Below are 23494 nucleotides of genomic sequence, written 5' to 3' on the forward strand. Positions count from 1 at the left end.
GGCACCCACTAGACCCGTTAAGGCTCGGGGCTTCCAATGCTGGGAGCAGAATTCCGGCAGTTTAGCTCGTCGCCACATCTGTTCATTTATTGTAACCGACTTTATTATTTTCTATACGTGTTTTCAATGCACCCTTCATCATTTCCTGCCTTCAGTCATCGTGCTTCCTTTTTTGGGGAACTAGAAGATGTGCTTTGCTGTGTGAGTAGTTAGCGAAACCTATTTTATTAATGTCTTGCGCTCGGTTACAACGCAGAAGCGATTGCCACGCGAAGCAAACAACACAGTACTCGATAAATGAAGCGCATCTAACAGAGCATGAAACCTGCCCATCTTTGTGGCCATTCCTTGGATTATTAACGATACTACTCGTGTCGTGGATGCTTAGGTGTTGTGTGCCGAAATGAATGCTCTCGTAGTGTGAAAATTAAGGTGCTAATTTATGCTTCGCAGCAAAATATTGGTGTGTGGTATGTCAGACGCTAAAAGCAACGTTGCACGCGTGTCAAAACGCAAAAAAAAAATTGTGCGTAGAATGTCGCAGGTTCATTTTTGCGAATTTGAATACGTCATTTTAAGCGCAGGAAAATGTTGTTACTACTATTGAGAGCTAATAGAATATCGAATGTTAGAAAAAGTTTCCTTTTCTTTTTAATTCATTGTATCGATTGCATGCTGCACTTTATATGACCTGGAGCATCATATTAAATTTATATTTCTGAGCATTTGTGTTACTGAAGGAGGTGCGTTTGAGATCGTCATTACTGATAGTGTCATTCGTTTATAGCCACGCTTTGAGGCTTTGATGCGATTGCGCCATGAGAAGATTTGCAGCTAACGAGAAAAATCTTACTCAGGCTACGGTTTCTCAAATTTCTCGCAATGTCTGTAGGTTTGAGAGGAGTTTAGCCGATATAATATGATGTGCCTGGAAAAAGGGCGGGGGGGGGGGGGGGTTGCAGAGTCCTCTCACTCCATCCGTTGTATTGCTCTTATATATCTCTTTTGTTCAGCAGAGCAATTGTACGCGCACATGAAGCCTTAATGCTTGCCCTCATATTTCATTTTGTATGTTTTACAGCGATGTGAGGCTGTGACGGCTCACAGAAAGGCTCAGCCTCTGCAGACCGGGAAGGTAAGAAAACAGTATTTACTGCTTGCGTTAATACGAATGTTATGGGAGACCTAAAAAGTAAAACGTGTGGCATCATTTTTTTTTCGTAATTCTCAATCAAGATATAGTTCTGATTTGGCGTTCCGTACTAACACTGCCGGGAACAACGCGGACTTGCCTGAAACTGAAAAAGTTTCAGCCTTAATTTCAAAGCCATTCTTAAGACAGTCCATACACTGTGAGGTCGATTAATGTCCCACGAAACACAAAAATAATGTCTTTTTTTGGGGTGTCTAAGGTGGTAATATTGTGACCGCTACTCCAGTTTTTCAACAAAAAATAATCTGCTCTCTATATGTGCTCGTTTAACAATGTATGCATAAAATGGCGTAAGCAGCAAGCATTATTTCCGTATTGACACCCTCATGTTGGCTTCTTGATTTGCGAACGAAAACATGCCTTCAACTGTAACCTCAGAAAAACTATAGCTGGTCGTTTTGCTCAATTGCTAAGCTTATTCTCTTGATTTTAATTTTTGCATTCGCCAGACGTTCTTTGTTTGTTTTTAACTGTGGTAGACCCAGCAAAGAAAGGAAGAAAACTTGTTTGCCTTTATTAGAAAATAAAGGTAATGGTGATTGCATCGTGATAACGCGATATTTTCAAGAATATTCCTGACTTTTCTCGGTCAGGAACCAGAAGAATGATTGCTCACGTGCGAAACGCTTGCCACATGGTGTACTGACAAACGAGCTTGCAAGTGTAACACAAGAAATAAAAAAAGGACAAGAAAATTGAAAGTTATCTCATCCAGAATGATTCGTTCCTCTAATGGCAAAAAAAAGCATCTGCCACGCGAAGCATAAACTTCACTCTTTATAAGTGCTGGAGATCAGCCACTGTATTTTTGGCTCGATGCTGGAACGTCAAAATACCTATGCTGAGAAGCAAATAACTCAGTATTCACTCAGGATTTTCGAAAGGTATGTATTTTTTCGTCCGCTTCCCCCGCGACTTATACTGGCGTGTATGGCACCCCACATTGGCAAAAGTGTCCAAGCTGGTGGCAACAAAGAAAATCCTAGGCTTTCAGCACGATCCACCATCACAACAGGCTGCGTAACCCGGAGTGAAAGCTCGGGGAAAGGGGAAGAGGGGGGGGGGGGGGGAGGTTAGGGGGCGCACAAGCCGGAATCAGCGCCCGCGATTCGGTGCGTTAGTCATCAGCCCGTTTCTGGCGTTTCTGGCGTCAGGGAATGCCTGGCGCCCCTGCGAGCATCGGATCGATCTTTTATTACTCCCTTTTTCTTCCTCGTTGTACGTCTGCACGCAGAGATGGCTGGGGAACCTAAAATGGTAGGCAACAAAGGGCAACCATAACGGTAGCCATAACAGGGGAAGAGTCGGAATAAAGGAATAGGATGAAGGAAATAGTAGCATTGAAATAAGAAAAGCTTATGGGACACAGAGGGAGAGCGAAGGCCTCAAAGGAGGGGAAAGCTTATAATGCGATTGCGTGGAATACTTGAAATAAATAAATAAATAAATAAATAAATAAATAGAAAAGGAAAAAAAGGAAGAAAGAAAGATAAAAGAAATAAAGAAAAATAGGAAAAAGCAGCTTGCTTTTGCGGCGCCCCTAGGAGTTCTTATATCCCATAAGGCTTTTCCTGACGCACAGGAGCGTTACGCGGCCTGGGACTGGATAAGCAGGCACTCTGAAGACATGCAGAATCCCAGGCTAATCTGGTTTTTCACACGCTCCTCATGCGTGAAAGCATCTTTGGTTCCTAAGCTTTCGTTTTCCTTTTTGGCAATTGTCAGGTCGGACTGAACAGGTCGATCTAAAAGACGCCAGAAATTCGTTCTGAATGGAAGGAGGTAAAAAACGGAGCTTGTCAACTAACAACGTTTACAGAAAGCAGTCGAAAGGTTAACTTGAAATAAAATACTTTTTTTATCAAGTGTTACTTATAATTCACTCGCTGTTCACGTATCGTCTGCGCGGGCATGTGGTCGCTATAAAAAGCGTAAAGTGAGTTCACGTCCACTGGCCTGATTCTATAGCTCAGGATAAATTGGTCGCAAGTACAAGTAAAGTAGAGAGCGGGCATGAATATAAATTAGACAGTCACCGATTAATCATGTATGAACATTAACCCATGAACGCTACTACGCATACCCTTAAGGTGCAGCTTAAGCGTCGCCTCCAGATTTCCCTCTTTTCTTCTCCACGACGCGAAATGCGCAAGAAAAGTATACAAGCTTGTGTATCTCGTTTTGACGCGCGTGGTCTGCCATCTTCTGTAAACGAGATCCCTTTAACGACATATATTCGCTTTTCCGAGCCACAGGGCAGGAGTGAGGAGGAGCTTGCCCATGACGTCATTTTCTTCCGACAGGGCCGGTGTTTACACACAGAGCTGCCGCATCTGGCGGGCACACTATCGTAACGCTCTAATCAATGCAGGAGTCCAGCAGATTTCATATGTTTCCCGTTTTTAAAGACATAAAGGCATCTAGAGGGTGCAAAACATGCTAGCGTAGCCAGGGGCAAATTTTATTTTTACACAGAGAGGGAGAGAGAGAGAGAGAGAGAGAAATTATGAATGGAACCATTCAACGCATGGATGGCTTGGTAAGTGTTGTAATTTTTGACTACCGTTTGATAACGCTGATGGCTGAATTAATCAGGGGGGAGCGGGGTATCAGCGAACTTTTTTGCTGGTGTGAATATCTAGGGCATTGCGGCAGTAGGAAAACTGCCGCCCAGATTAGTCGAGCGCGCATCGCACAGAGTAGGCAACAAAATTTTGAGGTTCAGTACTGTGATTTGGGTTTCTCAAGTTGTCCCATTAAGAGCCTTTCCTTACTAACTGAAGGCAAATAAAGCACAGATTAAATTTAATTGCAGGGTGCAATTAAAGCGTCATAGATATAGCCTTTCGCTAGTGCGACCTCGATTCTTATTACTGTAAAAATTATTACGTGTTTTCGAGAGAAATGTGCACAGCAATCTTACATGAAAGGTCTCATTTTGCTGCATATTGTGGCTTACTACAGTTTATAGTTCGAGAAAAAAATTAGCGTACCTCTCATAGATGTGATCAGATGAGGACCATGCTTAAAAAGAATTGTTCTTACATCAGGCAATATTCTCATGACACTGACAAGTGCCTACGTCGTATCACTCCAGACTGACGAAGTCGATCTTGCTGGCTTTCCTGAAGGAGCCGGACTGCCAGCAATATAACGGAACCGTCACTCTACACCGGCACATAGGAAACGACTGGAGCGGGGAACAACGCAAGCGCTGTGGATTGCAGGCTCGCCCTCACGAGCTTGACGGCTTTGTCCCAATCAGCTTGGGCGAATGCATTCTCAGGCGCCATGCGGGGAGGGGGCAACGATGTCAGTGCCGGGCATGGAAGCGGCATCGGGGCTAACAGTGAGGGGCTCACCGAAGTGGGAGCTTCGCGGTTAAGCTCGCAGCGCCAGAGCAGAAACGACAGGACCCGCTGTGAGACCTCGCTGCGACGTGTTTGTTTGATTTGTTCCTGGAGGGACTCTCATCTGCTTGGACCGGAGAGTTGCAATTTCGGCTTGCATGCGGGAAGTAAGAGGCTGGACAGGTTAGCCGGGATGGCAGGGTGCCGAGGTAAGAGAGGGCCTCTCCGTCCATACCAAATAAACAAAAAACAAAACAAATAAAATGGGGAGGAGGCAACGTTGTGGAACCTATACGCGGTTTATACGGGATGCTCGCCGAGACGACACGCAGTCGCGTTTGGACGGTCATCGAATGAATCAAGACCCTCGCGTTTCCGGAGAGGCATCTGGTGCCCTCCTGGCCTCTCTCCAGAGAGTGGCCACGGCGCCAGCGAAAGTGGGGATGTCAAAATGAAGAGCGCGCATCGGGACCCTCCTGCGCCTTGTCTCTCAGCTGGCGCATTCCCGTCCTCCGGAAGGAATTTGGTCAGTTCCTGTCACCGTCTTTGTCCAGGGCCAGAGGCCTACCGGGCTGTAAGGGGATTCTGCTCTCCGCTCTGTCATTACCCAGCTCACTACGTATCGTTAACTGTATTTCGACATGAGATCTCAAGTTACCTGTGAAGGCTTCTGAAGACTATGCTGATACACATCAGGTCTTCTCGGTTGTGGGAGACATAACTACAACTTTTCAGTCCGTTTTTCATTTTTTTTTGTGATTCGGTCCTTTGCGTTTCCTGTAGGTCAACGAGGCAAATTATGTGTGCCAATGTGCACAAAAAAACTTGAATTCTTTCGCTGTTTGGCACTAAGTTAAAAAAAGTTTTGCTCTTTAATGCTCTAAATATGCAAAAAAAAATGAACAACCAACATAGTTAAACCGGTTACTTACCGATTCAAAATAACGCCTGCTGAACAATGAAACGATGTAAGAATATCATTACATGGGTGCCACTAAAGAGAGGAAACAAATTGAAGCCTTTGCATTGTCTTTGAAGTGTAGGAGGTATGTAGCACATCAACACAATACTCAATAAAAGAAAGAACATAATTTTGTTAAATCTGCATTTTCTTATTTCACAAATAAAGTAACAGCGGAGAAATTCAGACCCTACTTTTTCACTTGTAAGGTCGCAGACTGTTTAAAACTAAACAAAGTTTCATCTAACAAAAAAAATTATGCGCCGCCAACAGCTCAAATGCCATAGCTCTTCAAGCAGGCGTTGGTGGAGTGGTGCAGAATTTAAACAAAACACGAAACCCTGCGATGATCGATACATCAAAGAAAAAGAATCTTCTAACTTCCGAACTATCTCAACGTGGCTCAATAAATTATATGGGCATACATTAAAACCTAGGCGCAAGGAAGGAACATAACAATCACAGCGAGTTCTCATTTTGCATGCTAAGATTGAAGCCTTGAGATCTTTATGGAAATTCATGCAAGTTTGAACATTCCGGGGTGTTTCAATTGTGTCCAAGCATTGAAAGAACTCTATGCAGTCCGCAGCCTTTGTGCTGCGCAAATGTGTCGACGAATGGTCTCAGCTCTGTTTCCTTCTCCTGTAAATGCCATAAGAAAAAATAATTTGACGCAGTTTGGCACTAGTTTTTTAATTTAACGGTATGCACATGATTCTGAGCTTTTATTCTTCTTTCTTTTGCTTTTCGGAGTGGCTAAGCATTGAATTTTTTGGGGAGAATCAAGTTGCAGCGAAGATCAATTTTTAGATGCGCCAAGAGCCGAAGACGTGAATTGCTTGCGTGTAAAAGTGTAGGCAGGACTTCTTAGAAATTCTGCGTTTTTGTTTCTGTACAAACAGGCCGCCTAATTCTTATCTCTGCCTGTTTGGTACATATTTTAGTTCGCTTTTCCAAAAAAAGATCACTGCTTTGACATCAGTGTATTTTGAAGTCTGAAAAGAATTCAGTTATTTCCGTGCACAGCATTCGATCTGTCTGAACAGAACAGCTAAACAGCAAATGCTCAGAAAAAGAAGGAAGTGTTTCCTCACACAAAGCTTATTCATTTTTTGATGCATTTCGGTTTGAAGAGGCCAGGAAATGATCAAGATGTGTTTGGCGGAGAGCTAGAAGAAAATGAAGAAGAAGCAATTTTATTTCCAGACATACAGGAAGTAGACCCTAGGCTTTCGACTAGGGTCTACCAAGGGTAGCTTGAGACATCCTCGAGGCCGGTGAAGGCAGAGCAGCAGGATATGCACACATTCAAGGGAAACATACACATAGAGAGTGAAATTATGTAGTGCCGATGAGAGGAAACAATGAAGAGATACTTGCGCTCATGAAACAAACTAGAATTAAGACAGTAATTAATTGTGGCAACGTGGCTGAACCCAAAGTATAGTGTGTACTCATGAAAAAGCTCACCTAGGCAAAGAACAGAAAGACTGTGCGGCGTTGATGAAATATAACTTAAGTTCTTAATGCGGGCGGTAAAGATGTTTTGGTTGGTAAAACGAAACGAAGGTTCTGATTTCCGTATGATGGTCTCGTTCGAGGAACATCCCATATTTGTTTGTTTCTAGTATGAACGCGTTTCTAATATGGCTTAAGTTCAGCAAGATTCTTCAAGAAGTCGGATGAGCATTGTGGTGAGAACTTAAGGCAGTGCAACAAGCGATACTCAAACGTGGTATGCACACAGTGAATCTTTTGAATTTTATATTGTGGAAATAAAGTTTCTGTGTGGGCAGGGTTAATCCGCACCAGGGATCAGTTTAATTGCTTTCTTTTGGAGACCATGATGATTGGCAGCAACAGAGATATGCTGCCTGCTTGCTCCAAACATACGCACAGTGTTATTGTCTTCCTAGACAAACCGTCGTGCACAGTTGCCTGCTTGGGTAACCAGTCTCTTCTTTATTTACTCCGGCTTATTTGTCCATTGTCGTTCTGTACAACGACGTTGCCACGAGTTTTTTATTATTGCTGCGTTTCTAAATGCTCGCGTTCGCACGGAAGGAGTAAAGCAGAAGACGAGGCGGGGACACCAGAACGAGAACGCTCGCTTGAACGATCTTCGGAAGGAAAAAGATGACATGCTACCAACGAAATCAAGAGTACCGACTGTCTATTTTCATTTCGATTTCCTCAAGGTCTCTCAAAATTCCATATTTATGTTCAGAGATTCCTCTTTTTAGACTTATGAGCCGCTTGAGATAAACCTGGTTGAATTTTCTCCTGTTAGGATCTTCACGAAACCCTCGCCAGTCCCCCACTGTAGGTATGTGCCATCGCTTTTGAGAGAACAACAACAACAACTGTTGTTCGGACGTCTGTCTCGTGAACATGCTCTTAAGACGCGCGCTATTTCATCAGAAATTGCTATTGCTGCTTGTTTGTTCTGAAAGAGGGTAAAACGACAGCTTTGGAGTTGCAACATTCTTCAGTGAAGAGAGGTGGTTTGAGTAAAACCTCTTTCCTGTGACAAATAGAAAACAAAACGTGTCTTGTAGCCGCTTTCGTTGGAACTGTGTCTTCGAAGACCTCGTAAATAATATTCTACGCGCAAAGCGTGGCGTATAAACCATTTTTACATTTCGCTACATCAGAGCGTGCAGACCCAGTACTTTCACTTTCGTTCTATTTTGGTTTTATGCATCGCTCTTCAATTTTAATTTCGGCCGAAAATTATTTGTGATGCCTTTAAGGTTGAAGTCTATACAACCTGATTACACTGACGAAGCGCCTGACTACCAGAAAGGGTCTTATTAGCCAGCTTATCTAAATTAGGGATAAAGATATGCTCGGACTTCTCACAGTTATACTTAACACATTTTAAACATCTACTAACTAAGCTATTTTAAGAAATAAAGCGCAAATAAGGACTATTTTTTTGGTCGATGACAATGCTAAGTAGGTAGAAGAACGTGATTGGTATCATTCTGAATAAAATATTTTTGTACAGAAATTAATCTTCATAGCCGCACCATCTCAAAGCATAGTAAATGATTTATTACATATATCTGTCAGCTACAAACCCGACACGAAGCCAAAATACTTTTTCACAAGCAAACGACGATGTTTGTGCGAGCAATCTCGAATACGTAGAAGAATTTCTCGCAATTCATTTCTCAACAACTTTTGGAGCAGTCAGCGGTCGCTACATGCATAAATGATTCTTGACCGCTCACTAGACTCGTCAGCGGGGATGGCACCACTGATCAAAGTCCCAAAAGAGTGTAGTTCTCAGTATCTACCTATACAAGCATTGCCGCTTACAGTAAGGCCCATTTAATAATGTTCCGGGACACCATCCGGAGTCTTACAGGCCTATCGTGCCTGGTTTAGCACCGAGCAGTCTAATCAAACCACTTCATTTTGTCCCTAGAACAGTTTCATGTACATTCCAAAATCGAGAATTTCAGCAATGTTTCTTCTCCTCCTGCCTTAGACGACATTGTTGTCTCGCGACTGCAGTTCCTAAGGAAAGAGCGGCATGGCTGCTGAAGGTAACTGCAGTTATCTTGCTCAACTGTTTCTCCTGACATTTTGACACGCAGCATTGTTCTGCTAGAATAGAGTGGTCAAGCACGTCACAATTTTTTTATAGAAATCGCCGGTCACCAGGTACGAGCATCACTGCACAGCTTTGATGCTCCACGCTACGCATTGCGCACACTGGCGCGCTATGTCGGACTAGTAACCCTCTCTCATACCCTTCTTTTGCGCTATTAAGCACACATGCTAAGGGAAAAAAGGTGCTTGTTATAACATACATGACGGAAGGCAACAGGCACCGTTTTGCCCCGTTTCTTTCCAGAATTAAAGATGTGGTTTTCTTCATGCGGAGAGTGCCACATGCCGCCACAATCTGCTGATCTTGAAGGCTCTTCAAATTCTGCAGGCCAACATGTAATGACGCTCCTAACTGAAACGTTCTCTTTGCGAACTTGCATTTCATATTCATCAGAGATTTATTTGTGGGTAACCATTATACCCTGTTTAAAACAAAGTTGTGTTAACTAAAGTCATTGAGTGACATTCCAATTTTAGAACTGCCAAATACTGAGCAGTCGAAACCAAGTTCATGACCTTCTCGCTCTACAGATTTACCCGTGCAGAAGTTTACGCGTGCTACCACTTTGAAATTGCGAGAAGCTAGTTAGGTTTATATAGTTTAAAGTCTCAAATCGACTCAGGCTATCAGGAAGTGAAAGGTTTCGGTAATTTTGACCGCCTGGGGTTATTCAACGTGCACTGACATCGCACAGTACACTGGCCGCTAATATTTCGCCTCGATCGAATTGCGACCGCCGCGGCCGGGATCGAATCCGCGTGTTTCGGATCAGAAGCCTAGTTCTATAATCACTGAGCCACCGCAAAACTCGAGAAGCGACCGCATTTGCAACATATCGGCATAGGCTAGTTTTGGGTCCGTTCGTGATTGATCAATAGGGAACGTATTTGAGAGCGAGGGGTTGGAAGAAAGAGTTTGTAACCAAGGTTGGCTGAAAGCAGAGAAAAAGAGCTGGTGGTACACTTTAACACATGGTAAAGCTGGTGGTAATTTAGAACCAAACGTACAGTCCGGAAAGAATTGTGCGACGCCAGAATCAGCACTCTTCCGCCTTAAGCCGCTGGTCCACCTCACGGCAAAGTAATTGCCGCTTCCCCTGACGTACGCGGTTCCTTGATTGTTAGAGGGCGTGATTCGTTTCCTGAAAGTGTGCGGTCGGCAAAACAGGAGCGGAAACCTTAAGAGTGAACACTTCTAGGCAGGCCTTGAGCGGACGGGGCCAGCAATTGTGATTCAAGAGGCGTTCCCGAAAACCGCACGGGGAGCACCGAGCTGTCTTACGCGCCGACCCACTGCGTAAACATGGGAAGACCGCGAAGGGCGTTTGGAGACGGAGAGATTGGGGGCTCGTGGATTTGCATCTGGAATGAGTCGGCTAGCGCGTGATTGCGGACCCGATCGTCAGAGAGGTTCTTCCTGGAATCGCCACAGTGGCAGCCCCTCAGGCAAGGGGATATGTGGAAGGCAGGAAGGCGAAGGGGGGGGCGATAACTGCTTAGAGCGTGTCCTTTAATGCAACAAGTGCGAAAACGGAGGTCTGGACCAAACACTGTTTCTTGGTAAAAATAGTGAAGATTTACTGTGCAAACAAAAGTTCGTAATGTAGGACTATGCTTTTACCTCACCCCTTACATTCAAAGGAATTTAGTTTGTGGGTAGCGGCAGAATGGGGCCTCCGTGTGGGGACTCACCCGATAACTAGTCCGTAAGTGTGGACTGCAAGAATGGTTTTTCTATTTTTTCTCATTTCTTTTTTTATACGAGTAATGCGACAATGCATTTTAAAGTTCTGTCGAGAAAACGAAAGAAAAATCTTTTTTTTTTTTTGTGCGACATGATTTTTTCCTTGCGTACTGCAGCTAGGCGCTTCTAACAGTGCACGCTTGGAACACGTGGCCCATCACTGTGATTTTTATGAGAAGCAGTTCAATTCTGAAAATCCACCACTACGGTGCCGAATAGCACCTCCTTGGACCGAGCGGTCCGTTTTTACGTCATTTCAGGCACTCTATAATAGCAGCCCTTTTTAAAGTTTCGGTTTTATAAACTGCATTTTTTCCAGCGACTCGTGACGCATCCGCTTCTGTTACGAGTGCCATGTCTTCTGTATACGGCCCTCTTTTGGTATATTACTAAAAAAGTGTCTTTTTGAGGGGATAAAATTTTCGTTGCACTTGGCCTTTATGATGCTGTATATTTTATCGAACCGATGCTCACCATTTGATCTAAGCACTTTTATCTCAACAGATGTAGCGTATTTGCATTGACTACACGTCAGTGCCAGCCAGAAGTGCAGAAAATGAGCTTTCAGATAAGCACGATGCGAATAAAAGCATTTTAGAATACCAAACATCATTCGCAATAAAATCTGCAAAGTTGGTTGTAACTTCAAAGTGCAGCCTACCGATACCTGTCGCGCCACTGAGGAACACTCTCTCAGTGTAGGCCCCTGCAAGGAGGTGTCACAGCTTCCACATCAAGCTTGTTGTGAGATATGCAACTTAGAGCAGTACAAAATAAAAATTATCACCTTTGTATCGACTGAACGTGTAAATTTACCTTCGACCAACTGTGCACCTCCCCGGCTTCAGCGCACTCCTGATACAATGCCGTCCCTGCTATGCCTATTCCCTCGAACTTCCACCGGTGGAAAGATGAACGCCCCCTTTTCATTCCCAGAGGACGCTGGTATCCTGCCTTCTTTGAGGCCCTGATTTACATCCCACTCCCCGGACGTTGCTGTATCAGGTTTCACAGTCAAATAGGCTTTAATTAAAACCGAAGTCTTAAGCGGCGCTTAATCACCACGACAGGTCGGCCCGAGGCCCGCCAGAATGTCGCAGGAAGGCGAGTGCACTGAGCGCGCATTACACTGTTCCTTTCCTTTTCCCGGTATCCTCCACGCATCCCCCCGTCGAATTTCCCCACACTGCCTATATCTGATGCAGAGCTTGCCGGGGAGTACACTCCCCGTCCCTAACATTATCCCGCCTGACTCCCTTGGGGGCGGAAGCGTCCTGCTTGCAGGCGTAGGGCTTTGCAAACGCCTGCTATTCCGCATGAACCGCGGCCAAAAGAGTTTTCTCTTGTTAAGCCGAGATGAGCAGGCCTCGTTGGCTCCGCTCCCGACAGTGGCTTCCCGTATTCGGCAGTAGAGGGCTTAGGTTGCATGCGAGGAAACTATATAGGAGGTCGCTGTTTGCGGTTCTGAATAAACACTGGCTCCCAAAATGACCGTGGCGGGAGCCGCTGTCTTATTAGGTGACAGTCCTTATTTTTATGAAGTTTTCAGACGCGGTTCGGGCAGCGGTGCGTTCAAAATTCTCGTAAACATCGCGGAGCTGCCGGCTCTGTCCACGAGGTTTAGCTGTTTCGCCGAAAACATTTCCGCTTCAGGTTCGGTGCACACGTTCAAGCCGCAATACAGGAGATGAAGCTTTCATTCCCGGCAGAGCCGCCACCTGTCTTCAGCTTCATTTCCTCCCGGTCGGCGGACCTCACGAAGGAGGGTATCAGTCTCTTGCCCTCCCGGATTAAAATTGCGTCTAACTCACCAAATCATTGGCTTGAGGCATGGAGTTAGTATTAACTGGCGCCGCGGATCCCGCGAGACCATTGTACCCGGGCTGAAGGATGAATGTCTAAGAGACACTAGTCCACAGAACCCGATATTACGCTAATTACACTTCGTTTCATTTTCTTTTTGTTCTTTGAAAGAGTTTATACAGCTTTAGGCAAAGAAGCTGTGCATTGGTGCATTGCATTATTTTCTTTCGATGAAAAGCAAATCAGCTGCGTCTTTTATTTGGAATCAGTGCGTTTGTGGCCGAAGTACTTCAGTGAACGAGTGGCACGGGTGGGAGCTCTCGTGAAGCAAAGTCACTACGCGTACTCTAAACCTGCTTTTAATATAAAAATAGAAAAGTGCGATTCGAATATAGATTAGCAGGATGCGTTGTTGGGCAAGTTGGTTCATTGCAATAGGAAACATTGGTTGCGCTTTCCAGACAATCATATGTCTAGAAAGCGCCTGTCCTGTCTTCTTACATGTGATTGTCTAGAAAGCGCAACCAATGTTTCCTATCGAATATAGATTTTGGAAAGAGGGCTAGTCAACGATGTATCTTTTTCCCCTTATATATTTCTCACTTTCAGCAGATCGAAGGTTTAATATATTTTCTATATAATCCCTTCAGCTCACACAACGTATTCAAATCCGGCGAGCAATGAAGCATCTTTGCCTGGTCGGTGAAGCAAAGAGATGTACCTCTACATATCGCGTTAAGGTGGCAGTTCTTTACTGAGGCTATCAGTGCGTGTCAACCTTTCTGCGTGGCAATATTTTGACCGCATATATGGGAAGTAAATTTGAAGAAAACTTTTTAATTCCTATCTAAAATCATGCCCTGGGCTCTTCCTTGGTACCCGAAGTCGAGTATAGCTGTCTTCTGGGCGCATTTTTTTAGCGAGAGCGAGAATAAAACAAAAATATTGGTAGGCGAAGGCCGCGTATAGCAAACTAAAACATGAAATAACATACTACTTCAAATGTCAACTGCAACAAAGTTTTGCTTCGGCTAGAGTGCCTCCTAATATGTTGGGTACGTCATAAAACTAACTGCGAAAAAATTACAGGCTTCTTAGACAACCAATTCTGCTCTTATAAACTACTAAAAATGTTTTTATAAGTTCTGCCTTTATAAGCGCTTAAAGAGCACCGTATTAGGAAAAGCAATAACAGCTTCAGTATGCGTCATTAAGTCCTCACGTATCTTTGCCTCGCGTGCTCCTCGGCTTTCACGCTGGGAGAATTTCTTTTTTTTTAATTCTTAAAAATTGTGATCAGTATTACTGTGCCTAAATAAATGATTGAAATGTGTTTAAATAAACAACTGAGATGTGTTTGAATAAATAGTGCCTGACCCCCTCACTACTCATTCATGCAGTAATGCTGGTTGGGACGCATATTTTTTCTTCGCCGGTTTCTGAGTTCCGTTTTAATTTTTAAGAGCATTAGCTCTTACCACGTTTCAAGATTTCGTGGGGTTTAATATCACCCTGAGATCACAGCGCCATCTGTGGCAGCAACTAGAAAATAGCATATCTCGCATGGAGACTTGTAGCGCCATCTACTACACTAGCATTGTAGAAACAACCACCTGCCGTGTGCCAATAATGACGTCTCGGTGCAATATGGCGGATAGGGTGGAACTATGTGAGAATGACGTCAGGGGACGAAATGACGGCATAGTTTCGGTTCCTCGAATCCAAGATCACCCGCCAAAAATATTCTACAACGGGAGGAAAACTGTTCAGTTACGGGACAGCTATATGTGTATACATTTGTTCCGCTATATATACTCCGACAACAAGGGACACCCATCCGCGGACAGTTGTGTACCGAATTTTGTAGGCAAATAAAACGCTATGGGTATTGGTATAAAAATAAAACCACAAATAAATAATAGGTAAACATTGTATACATACAATTACTAATTGAAGCATTATCATATCGCGTTGCAAGCCGAATTCTAGGCCCACCTTCACCCACCAAACGAAGCCAGTTCTATTTGGGACGTATCTTGAGGGGGTGAAACTGGACAATGGGCGCGTTGTTCTTCGCTTTCTTCGTCTAGTAAACGAAACAGCTAACGCTCGTTACATCAACGTCTTCCAGACGGTGGTGGCCTTTTTCTTTGCACCCGTTTTAATTGTAACAAAAGGAGTAGACGGCTGCGGTACAGGATGGGAACATCTTCTTTACGCATATATAAATTAAAAAACATCAACTTCGATGCCCAAGAAAAGTGCTAGAAAATACATGCACTTTCGAACTTCGCCAAATACACCACTCACTTCTTGTTGATGTACGCGACGCTGCATTTGCCCCACAGAGGACGAGGATTCGCTAACGACTCCCCTTCTCTGAGACCCTGAATTGCTGGGAATTATTTATAGCTTTCCTCCCAAAGAACATGAGCCGAAAGAAGAGAGAGAGAGAGAGAGAGAGGGGGGGGGGGTGTAGTGGAGAATGGGGTAGCGCGGGCGCTGATAATGACGCTGGCATATTTAACGCCGCGGGCTATCCCTGCCAGGGTCCCGGCGGCTTCGGTGTGCGCTACTGGGGCGACCAGCCACCATCCATGTACGCTCCTGTAAAATTGATTCAATCTCCAGCATCGCGAGTTATCTTTGCTTCCTTCTCAACCCTCCTCGCCCTTCTCGTGCAAAAGGAGGGACGGCGCTCTTTCTTCTTCTTTTTTTCATCTCCCTCTTCCCTCATTTTCTTTCTTTCTCTCTAAGTTTTATCGCTTGCGGGCCACGTAGCTCTCCCAATTAATTACCACCGCATCATTCGCCGTGCTTAACAGATTGCACCACTTAACGGTTTCGCCTCGAGCCCGGTGGTCGTCGTCGCGAGCAGAGCCTTCTTTTCGTGCTTGTACGGGCACGTGCTTTCTTATCTGCCACGTAGTTTGAATTTTATTTTTATTTTTTGCTTTCATCCGCCATCTCCCTTCTTAATGAGTGCGACCTCCGTTCGGCTTGCCTGCCTGATTTGTGCCTTTATAGCCTTCGACACGACTCTCCGTCGTGTCACATCTTCCTCCCCTCTCCCTCGTTCTCCTCTCGCCTTTTTTTTTGTTTGCTTCCGCTTAGCTGGTTCAAGAGTTGGTATTCGCTGAATCGACCATTGTAATTAGATGCTTAATCGCTCGCGTGACACTTTAACTCGTGCTTAATGAATCGAACAACTTTGAGGTGAGCTCGGAACAGTAGAACTAGCACGAATTTGCAAAACGTGGTCGGGCAAAGGTTCAGAGAAACCAAAGTAAATGACTTCTACCGAAGCAAGGCGTCATGTTCTTTTGTGGAAGATGTGTTCTCCTACGTCAACAACTACTTGACCTGATGATGCGTTCGTTGATAGTAGTGTTTTTGTAGTTTATTGTATTGTTTTTTTTGGACGAGCAAGCTACTCTTTCGAATGAGCTCGGCCTATAAACAAGCGAACAGAACCGTAGAATTCATTTAATTATAGCTTCGCTAACTACAGCAGCTGATGCGCCATGTAACTATAGTTCAGCCACGCTTTATCAGCAAACCCGGATTTTATAATGCGGTTAGGAAACTGGTTCCAGTAAACATAATGATGAACAAAAATAGACAACAGATTTTTATTGGAAGTAGTCATACGTGTGTGGCACCGATGTTCGCACTGTCAGTAGTATAGCAATATCGTATGAAAGATCTGAGCGCTTTCGTCCTGCAGAACTCTTGAATCAATCATACAAGTTCTTAATCCCTAATTCTTCGTGTCTGTCCTCACACTGACATAAAATCAGGTTTCTTTGAATGTTCTCTCGTCATAATATTATGTTTTTTCTACCAGAAGATCTTAAACTCCGTTTCTAGTATTAGAGAGACGGTACTATGGTTGCGACACAAGCCTCAAGCGGACAGCCAGGTCACTGGTATTATTGGTGTTTATTCCCTATAAGCATCCGGTTTTCGCGCTAAGTTTTGCGTTGCAGAACACTGCTCACAAAAAACACGAGAAGCAAGCAAAACATTTGCAAATTACTTTTAGGCGCGGTAAATGGTGAGAAAATGTCTTAAAACGCATATTTTTAAACGTATAGATCATTTCCACAAACATACGCGTGCCGCCATATTATAACATGTTACTATGTTTATCGATGCGCTAGTTTTCAGACAAAAGCTTTTGATGGATGTGGCAAGGAAGGAATACTCGGCATGTACAGCATTTTTGGCGAAAATGTTTTATTATTGGAATATTGTAAGGCACTGTTATGGAAATATTGAAGGCAATGGTTCATTCTTCCGATGCGTACCAAATCTTTTAAAGTTTTTCATCGCTCGCAACGAGCAGTAAAGACTGCCATAGAAAATCAATGGGGAACGTTTTTGATAGCTAAAAATGCTAATAGCAAAAAAAAAATGCAAACCTGCCGAAAGGAGATCTGCGGACATATTGATTGCTAGAGAGAAATTTTACAATATATGAAAAAAAAATTGCGTTCTTAAAGTATTTCTAATTGAAAAGGCTTTTGCCCAGAATTAGTTGGTGTGAAAGGAAACAATTTCAATAGAGCATCAAGCAGCACCAACAATGTTCGCGTTACCGTAAAATTTATGGCCTTATTTTTTCAGGACTCAGATTTTTTGTCAGATATCATAATCAAAGCTTGTGCAAAAACAAACTGGAATGCATGCTGCTCAATTGAAACGCAATTACAAGTGTACTATATGTGTCATTGGCAGGTAACCTCGGTTAGATAATGCAGGGAATGATCTAGTATGAACAGAGAATACTTCATATGAGTGACAGTCAAGTTAAGAAGAAAAAAATTGTAAGCTAGCATAGTTTCCCTCAGTGCTAGAATTTGAGCGAAATTATAAGGGTGAAAAAAATATTAAAAATGAAATGGCAGTGTTCTCTGTCTGTTTAAAGGAAGTTGAGGCAGAACTTGTCTACAAAAAATAATGAGTAGGAGAGGGAGCTATTTTACGGTATCGCTTTTTGCCGAAAAAAAATCCTAAATTTCCACTGTCAACCCAGAGCTGCAGGCACGTATGCCGAAGGAACGGCCTCGAGCTAGAGCATTCCTATTTTGTTTTCACCCTCTGCGTGGCTGAGTTGGGAATAAGTAGTTAGCGGATCGATACGGACCTTTGTTTTGGTTCATCGCAGCGGAACAGTTCTTTGCGTTTCCCGCAAAACATTCCCTCGGCTCCAATGAAAGTAAAATCTTTGAAAGAGTCGTTCATTCGCGCGTAATCATTAGGCGCCTTCCAGTATTCATTAACACGCGCCCAGTGACTTCCATCGGTGTGCCTCTCTCAAAAACAGGGACGCAATAAAATGGGAGGATTTTGGATGGTATGACAAAGCAGTGCTTTCTCTGTTCGTTGGAAGCGAGCATAAATTATTGCCTTTGTAGTGTACATACTGTCAGTTGTGTGGAGTGAAATGAAAGCGTATGCTTAACATCATCCGGAAAAAAAAGAAAAAAAACGCACTGCAATGGCGGGACTTAGCACAGTCGGAGGATACTTAATCTTCTTTTGGCGCACTCAGAGAATAAAGCCACGATAAATGCTGCTTCTGCGTTTCTGTTCTTTCAGTACGGCCTGATGTTTCTGAATGAAAGTCAAGGGTCGGGCGTATTGTTCGCTAAAGTTAATAAAAATTCTTGAATTGCGTGCTTTTGCTTTTGTAGCATTGCTGAGGCTTGATAGGGTGATAATGGAAAAAAAAACAGGCAAATTTCATTCATAGGAGGCACAAAATAAGGAAATGAACACATCACGCGATATTCAGTGACCGTCCGTCTCAAGTTGTCAGTAATTTCACTACATTGACGCTTGCAGCCTTGCTTTGTGCGTTATAAATTTTGTGCAGAAACTCCAAAGGAGATTCAGGTGTGGAATAAATAAATACAAAAAGAGGGGCAACAGCATGCAAGGAGTTCATTTAGATGTCAAGTAGCTTTTGATAGCAAGCGCAAAATTGAGAGCTCGAAGAATATCGCCGTTATGCAAAGGAAATCCGCAGGAGGTGTTTATTCATCGTAGCTCCCAGTATTGTCATTTTATTACTGATGGCTTAGGCATGCAAAGCTTACACTCTTTCGATAACTATCCACAGATAATTCCTGTTAGACTGAGTCCGCGAGATTAAAAAGGGAATGTATATTAAATGTGTTTATTTCTATTGCATAATAAAGTACACTTCTTGAGGTTTAATTAGTGTCCTCGTGACTCATTACTTAAAGTACACGTCAAAAATGGGCCTGTAGGGATACAACGTCTACGTATGAAATAACGCGCTTCAATGAACCGAGTTGCGCCCACGATGCACAGCGCGGCTCGCACAAGGATTAGACATTCAAGCCTGAAGTCGTGGAGCGTACAGCCCCAATGAAGGCCATGGCGCAGAAACGCGGCGTGTGTTTTTGAAACCACTTCTGCAAGACTGCAGGAGCTATTTCTACTTCGTGCGCTGAGTTCTCTAAATTCCTCTTCTCCTGTCACTTGCGTCATGCATCGTGTTTGCATCATGTCATGAAACAAAAGCAAGCGCACAAAATTTTCCTAAAAAAGAACATAGAATATCACGAGAGGAGGAATATAAAATAAAACCCACCGCAAGGTAAGGCAACCCCTCGGCGTACATGTCGGGATAGCATAAGGAAAGTTGCGAGAACTCATTCGTGTGTCTCGCCCACGCTGTACCATTGCACTTAGCGCGTTTGGCTTCAACCTTGCAATGTCGCGGCTCGGGGTCTACCTGTCACTTCAGTCACATAAGTTCAGCGCCCTTCGCATTCGCTGTAGAGGTCACGTCTATGTACCGCCGGAGTCTCGCGATACCAAAGCTTCCGTTCAGCAGCTGCGGCACGCGTCTTCACTGCTGGTGTCCCATTCCGCGGCCTAGTTAGCTCTGGCTCCATACCACGTCCACACGCACCAAAGATCAGAAGAAGAATGGCAAGAGCGCACGGTCCACGCTATCATTGGCTCCGAGTGGCTCCGAGTGGTTCCGAGTGGCTCCGAGTGGCTCTGAGTGGCTCCGAGTGGCTCCGAATGTCCACGAGCAGTTCTGTGTGGTTCTGAGTGTCGCCGGGTAAGCTTCGAATCGCTCCGGGTGATGACGTTTTGTGGCGTCACGCCTCATTATGTACACGACGTCACATTCTTTGGAATTTGAGATTTTCGCCTTTTTAATCATGGATAATTGCCTTTGACTCATATATACTGAGATGATACATTATTACAGTCTGCATCTTCAGTGAACATCATTGTACACCATTCGGCATTAAATTCGACATAACTCGTCAAAATCTGGGGTGGTGTGACTCCAAACGGGTTTCGAGCTTGCTGTTTCTAGTTTCCAGTGTCTGGTGAGGCATTTATGCTTCGCATAAGAGCAGTATTGAATGATATTTATCGGGCTAGCACTAGACGCTCGCATGTGCACAGGTGCGGAAATTGTACTAAGTAATTTCGTAGAAGTGGATTAATGATTGTAGGCTCGAAACTCAGCGAAGTTGTAGCAAACTTCTCGCGCCTTGTGGCTTTCAGCGACAAGATAACACTGCGTGAGCACGGATCCGGCGATGATGAGCACAGTTGTCGCAACGATTGAATGAGGCGAAAAAAGAGACATAAAATATAGTGCCTGGGAATTCAAGAGAGACCGCATGAAAAACCAATTTTATTTCACAACATTAATGCCAACAAATGAATGACATGCAAAGAGCCAGCATGCTCATGTTTTCACCCTCCTTGTTGTTTTGCCGCCTACTGCTTACAACCATTCACGCTAGTTGCACAGAATGTTGTGGTTTCTCAACATTGATTTCCAGGAATAATCAACAGTGGTAGTTCTATTTTAAGCGAACGCTTACCCCAGCACCTTTCTTATCACAGCAGCAAGACTGTTTTCGTGACATCTTGTGTATTTTTTTATTTCATGTTTTCATCTTCAGCAAATAAAACTTCTGGGAATGCTTTTAAGCTGTATCGCAGCGCACAGTTCGATTTCAATCAGCCTGAGCGAACTAAAAAGTGGAGAGCCTGATTCTGTAGCCGTATTCACAAAGCTCCCTTTTCTTTTGTCGCTTCACGGCTCACCTGCAAAACAACAAAGCTGGTTGAATGATATAGAGATCAGCATGGAAAGACGCCAGTCAGTCACGAAACACATATGGAGGCGACAAAAATTTTGGAGCGCGATTACTGATTTTCCGAGCTTTCTTGCATTTATTTGCATCGGTACGTGCATTTATGTGCTTCGGCAGATGGTCGTTCTGTATTTACGCAGCCTGCACTTCAATAGGAGTCGACAAACACCGGTCTGCTGCCCAAATATTGGCCTAAAACATGTCTTGTTTTTCTGCTTAAAATTGTCCATCACATCCAAACTGGAGATGAACGGGCAGACACTGGCTCTTTTACTTGTGTAAAAGTAAAAGGTGCCTTCACGTGATCTGAGTCGACACGGCAAAAAGCTGACACCACCACCATCATGATCATTATCATGCCCATCAGCCTGGCTGCACCCACTGCCGGGACTGCACCATATCTTTCCAATCAACCCGGTCCTATGCCAGCTACGGCCACCATATCCCGTCACACTTCTTAATCTCATCAGCCCACGTAACTTTCTGCTGTGGTACGCTTGCCTTCTCCGACACCATAGGTCATTCCAATTTTCGAATGAGATTGAGAGGCTTACTGTGATTAGAACGAGCGGAAACGTTTCGCTCCTAAAAAAAATGGTGGGAAAAAGAACATATTTCTGTGTTGTTGAATGAAGGGTGCAGTTGTTTTCGCCGATAAACGTTTTCGGGAGAAGACGGCTAACTGTTACACCACGGCGATGTTACTGCGGCTGCTGCTACGAAAAAGAGCCTCGCTCAGGAACTGCGCTTGTGAGTGCACTCGTTGCGCATTTCCGCATCGTTACAAGCTTTCGCGTGCATTGAAATCCGCCCGCGCAGCTCCTCACTGACGGCTCCGTGCAGAGCTCCCAAAACGAGTCTGTTTCACGGCTGACTGTGAAGCCCAACTAACGAGTGGCTATTCTACACGAGAGATTGTGAAAGACGAGTGCCCTGGAATGTCGCTAAGAGAAATACAAAGAAAAACAACAACGAATAAAGCAAGAAAATTTCGAGAATTTCCTCGAAACACGATACCAACACATTTCTTCCTCTCGCGAGCTCGGCGCAAACAGCGCCCCTCATTTGCATAGACCCAAACAACAACAACAACGATAGTTCTCAAAGCCACACGCCTTTCCAAGAGCTCACCCTCGCCTTACACACTTCCTCCCTAAAACCGAACAGCGTCAGAGAAGCTAGAACTAGAGTTAACTCAATATAGGCTCGTGTGCGTAAATATTATCGCAATTAACTATTTACTGCCCGTGAAAGTCCGGCACCGGTGAATTATTAGGCAGGATATACAACTTGGCATAGCCCGGTCGCCTGTTTGCTGAGCGCGACCTGCTTTTCATATCTGGCCGGTGAGGGTCTGAAGCTGGCTGAAGCTTACGCGTCGCTGCATCGTTTCAGTGAGACGGAGTACGTGTTTCAGTCGTGAAAACAAGGCCGGTCGTTAGGCTTCTCTCGCTCACCCAAGCTTGCCGTCTATTTAGCAGGCGCCTTTCTCCTCGCCTTCTCCATGCAAAGTGCGGCGGCTTTGGAGAACTGCTGACTGCGCTAATGCGTCCGCGCTCACAGAACTACGGCGTTGAGGCGTAAGGCGCAGGGTGCGCGAGGCGAGACGACGCGAGGAAACAAAAGCGGTTTTACGGTCACTTTTAGAGACCGTTTTGTGCCCTGCTGAGCAAGCTATTGGAAAGCGAGAAGGTGAGAGTGCATAGGCGCGGCGTGTCTCGATGCCGCCGTGCACATTGCGGCGGCCGCTACGGTGTTCAGTGGGTAATAGTGTGGGCGCTATTGCAGGCCTGCTGGCAAGTTTGCGGCACTGTCGCCTTCCGAGCGCGGCCAGTGCTTGGTGTGTTGCTGGAGCGCCTTGCAACGCGCTTCCTGTTTTATTCTGCGCAGTTGCACTCAAACGACTGCAAACGTTTGTTTCCTTTGTTTCCTCGCATTTAGTTAGCTTAACGCTGAGCGTGAGATTGCGTTACCAGAAAAACGGGAAAAAACTGAAGACGCCGAAATGGCCACTCATAAATTTTCCGAAGTTCGCTTACTTCTGTTAAGAAAAAACAATAAAAAAAATAGTGCTACAAAGTACCGCATGCTAATTAACCCGTCCTAAATTCCCGAGGGTAAACCTAAAAAGGATTACACTCGCACGAATTTCCGAAAATGGGAGTTAACGTCCGCATAAACAAAGCGTGAAACAAACGTTAGTTACAGGATTTTTTTTCTCCTTAAAATCGAGGCGTTCACACCACTGAGTGACGCAGACGGTGCACGGTATATCTTACACTACAGAACCGACAGGTGCATGATGTAAAGTGCATATTCTCTACCTGTTCTTGCAGAAGGTCGTAAAATATGTGGCTATGTGTCCAGCGAATGCATGAGTAACTTCTGCTGTGCACAATAAAAAAATAAATCGAACGGTATTTGAAAATATGACAAAGCAAAGAGAATAAAAACGAAACGGCCATAAAAAATGAACTTTGTAATTTAAAGGCGCCAAAATCGACACACACACGAGAGAGAAGAGAAGAGGACAGAGCGGTCTGGTGTGCGTGTGTGTGCAGGTTTTGGCGCCTTTAAGTTACAATGACCAATTACCAACTAGCCCAACAAGAACTTATAAAGACAATGAATGCACGA

The sequence above is a fragment of the Amblyomma americanum genome, chromosome 7 (genome assembly GCF_052857255.1).
Source record: "Amblyomma americanum isolate KBUSLIRL-KWMA chromosome 7, ASM5285725v1, whole genome shotgun sequence".
In the NCBI taxonomy this organism is placed as follows: domain Eukaryota; kingdom Metazoa; phylum Arthropoda; class Arachnida; order Ixodida; family Ixodidae; genus Amblyomma; species Amblyomma americanum.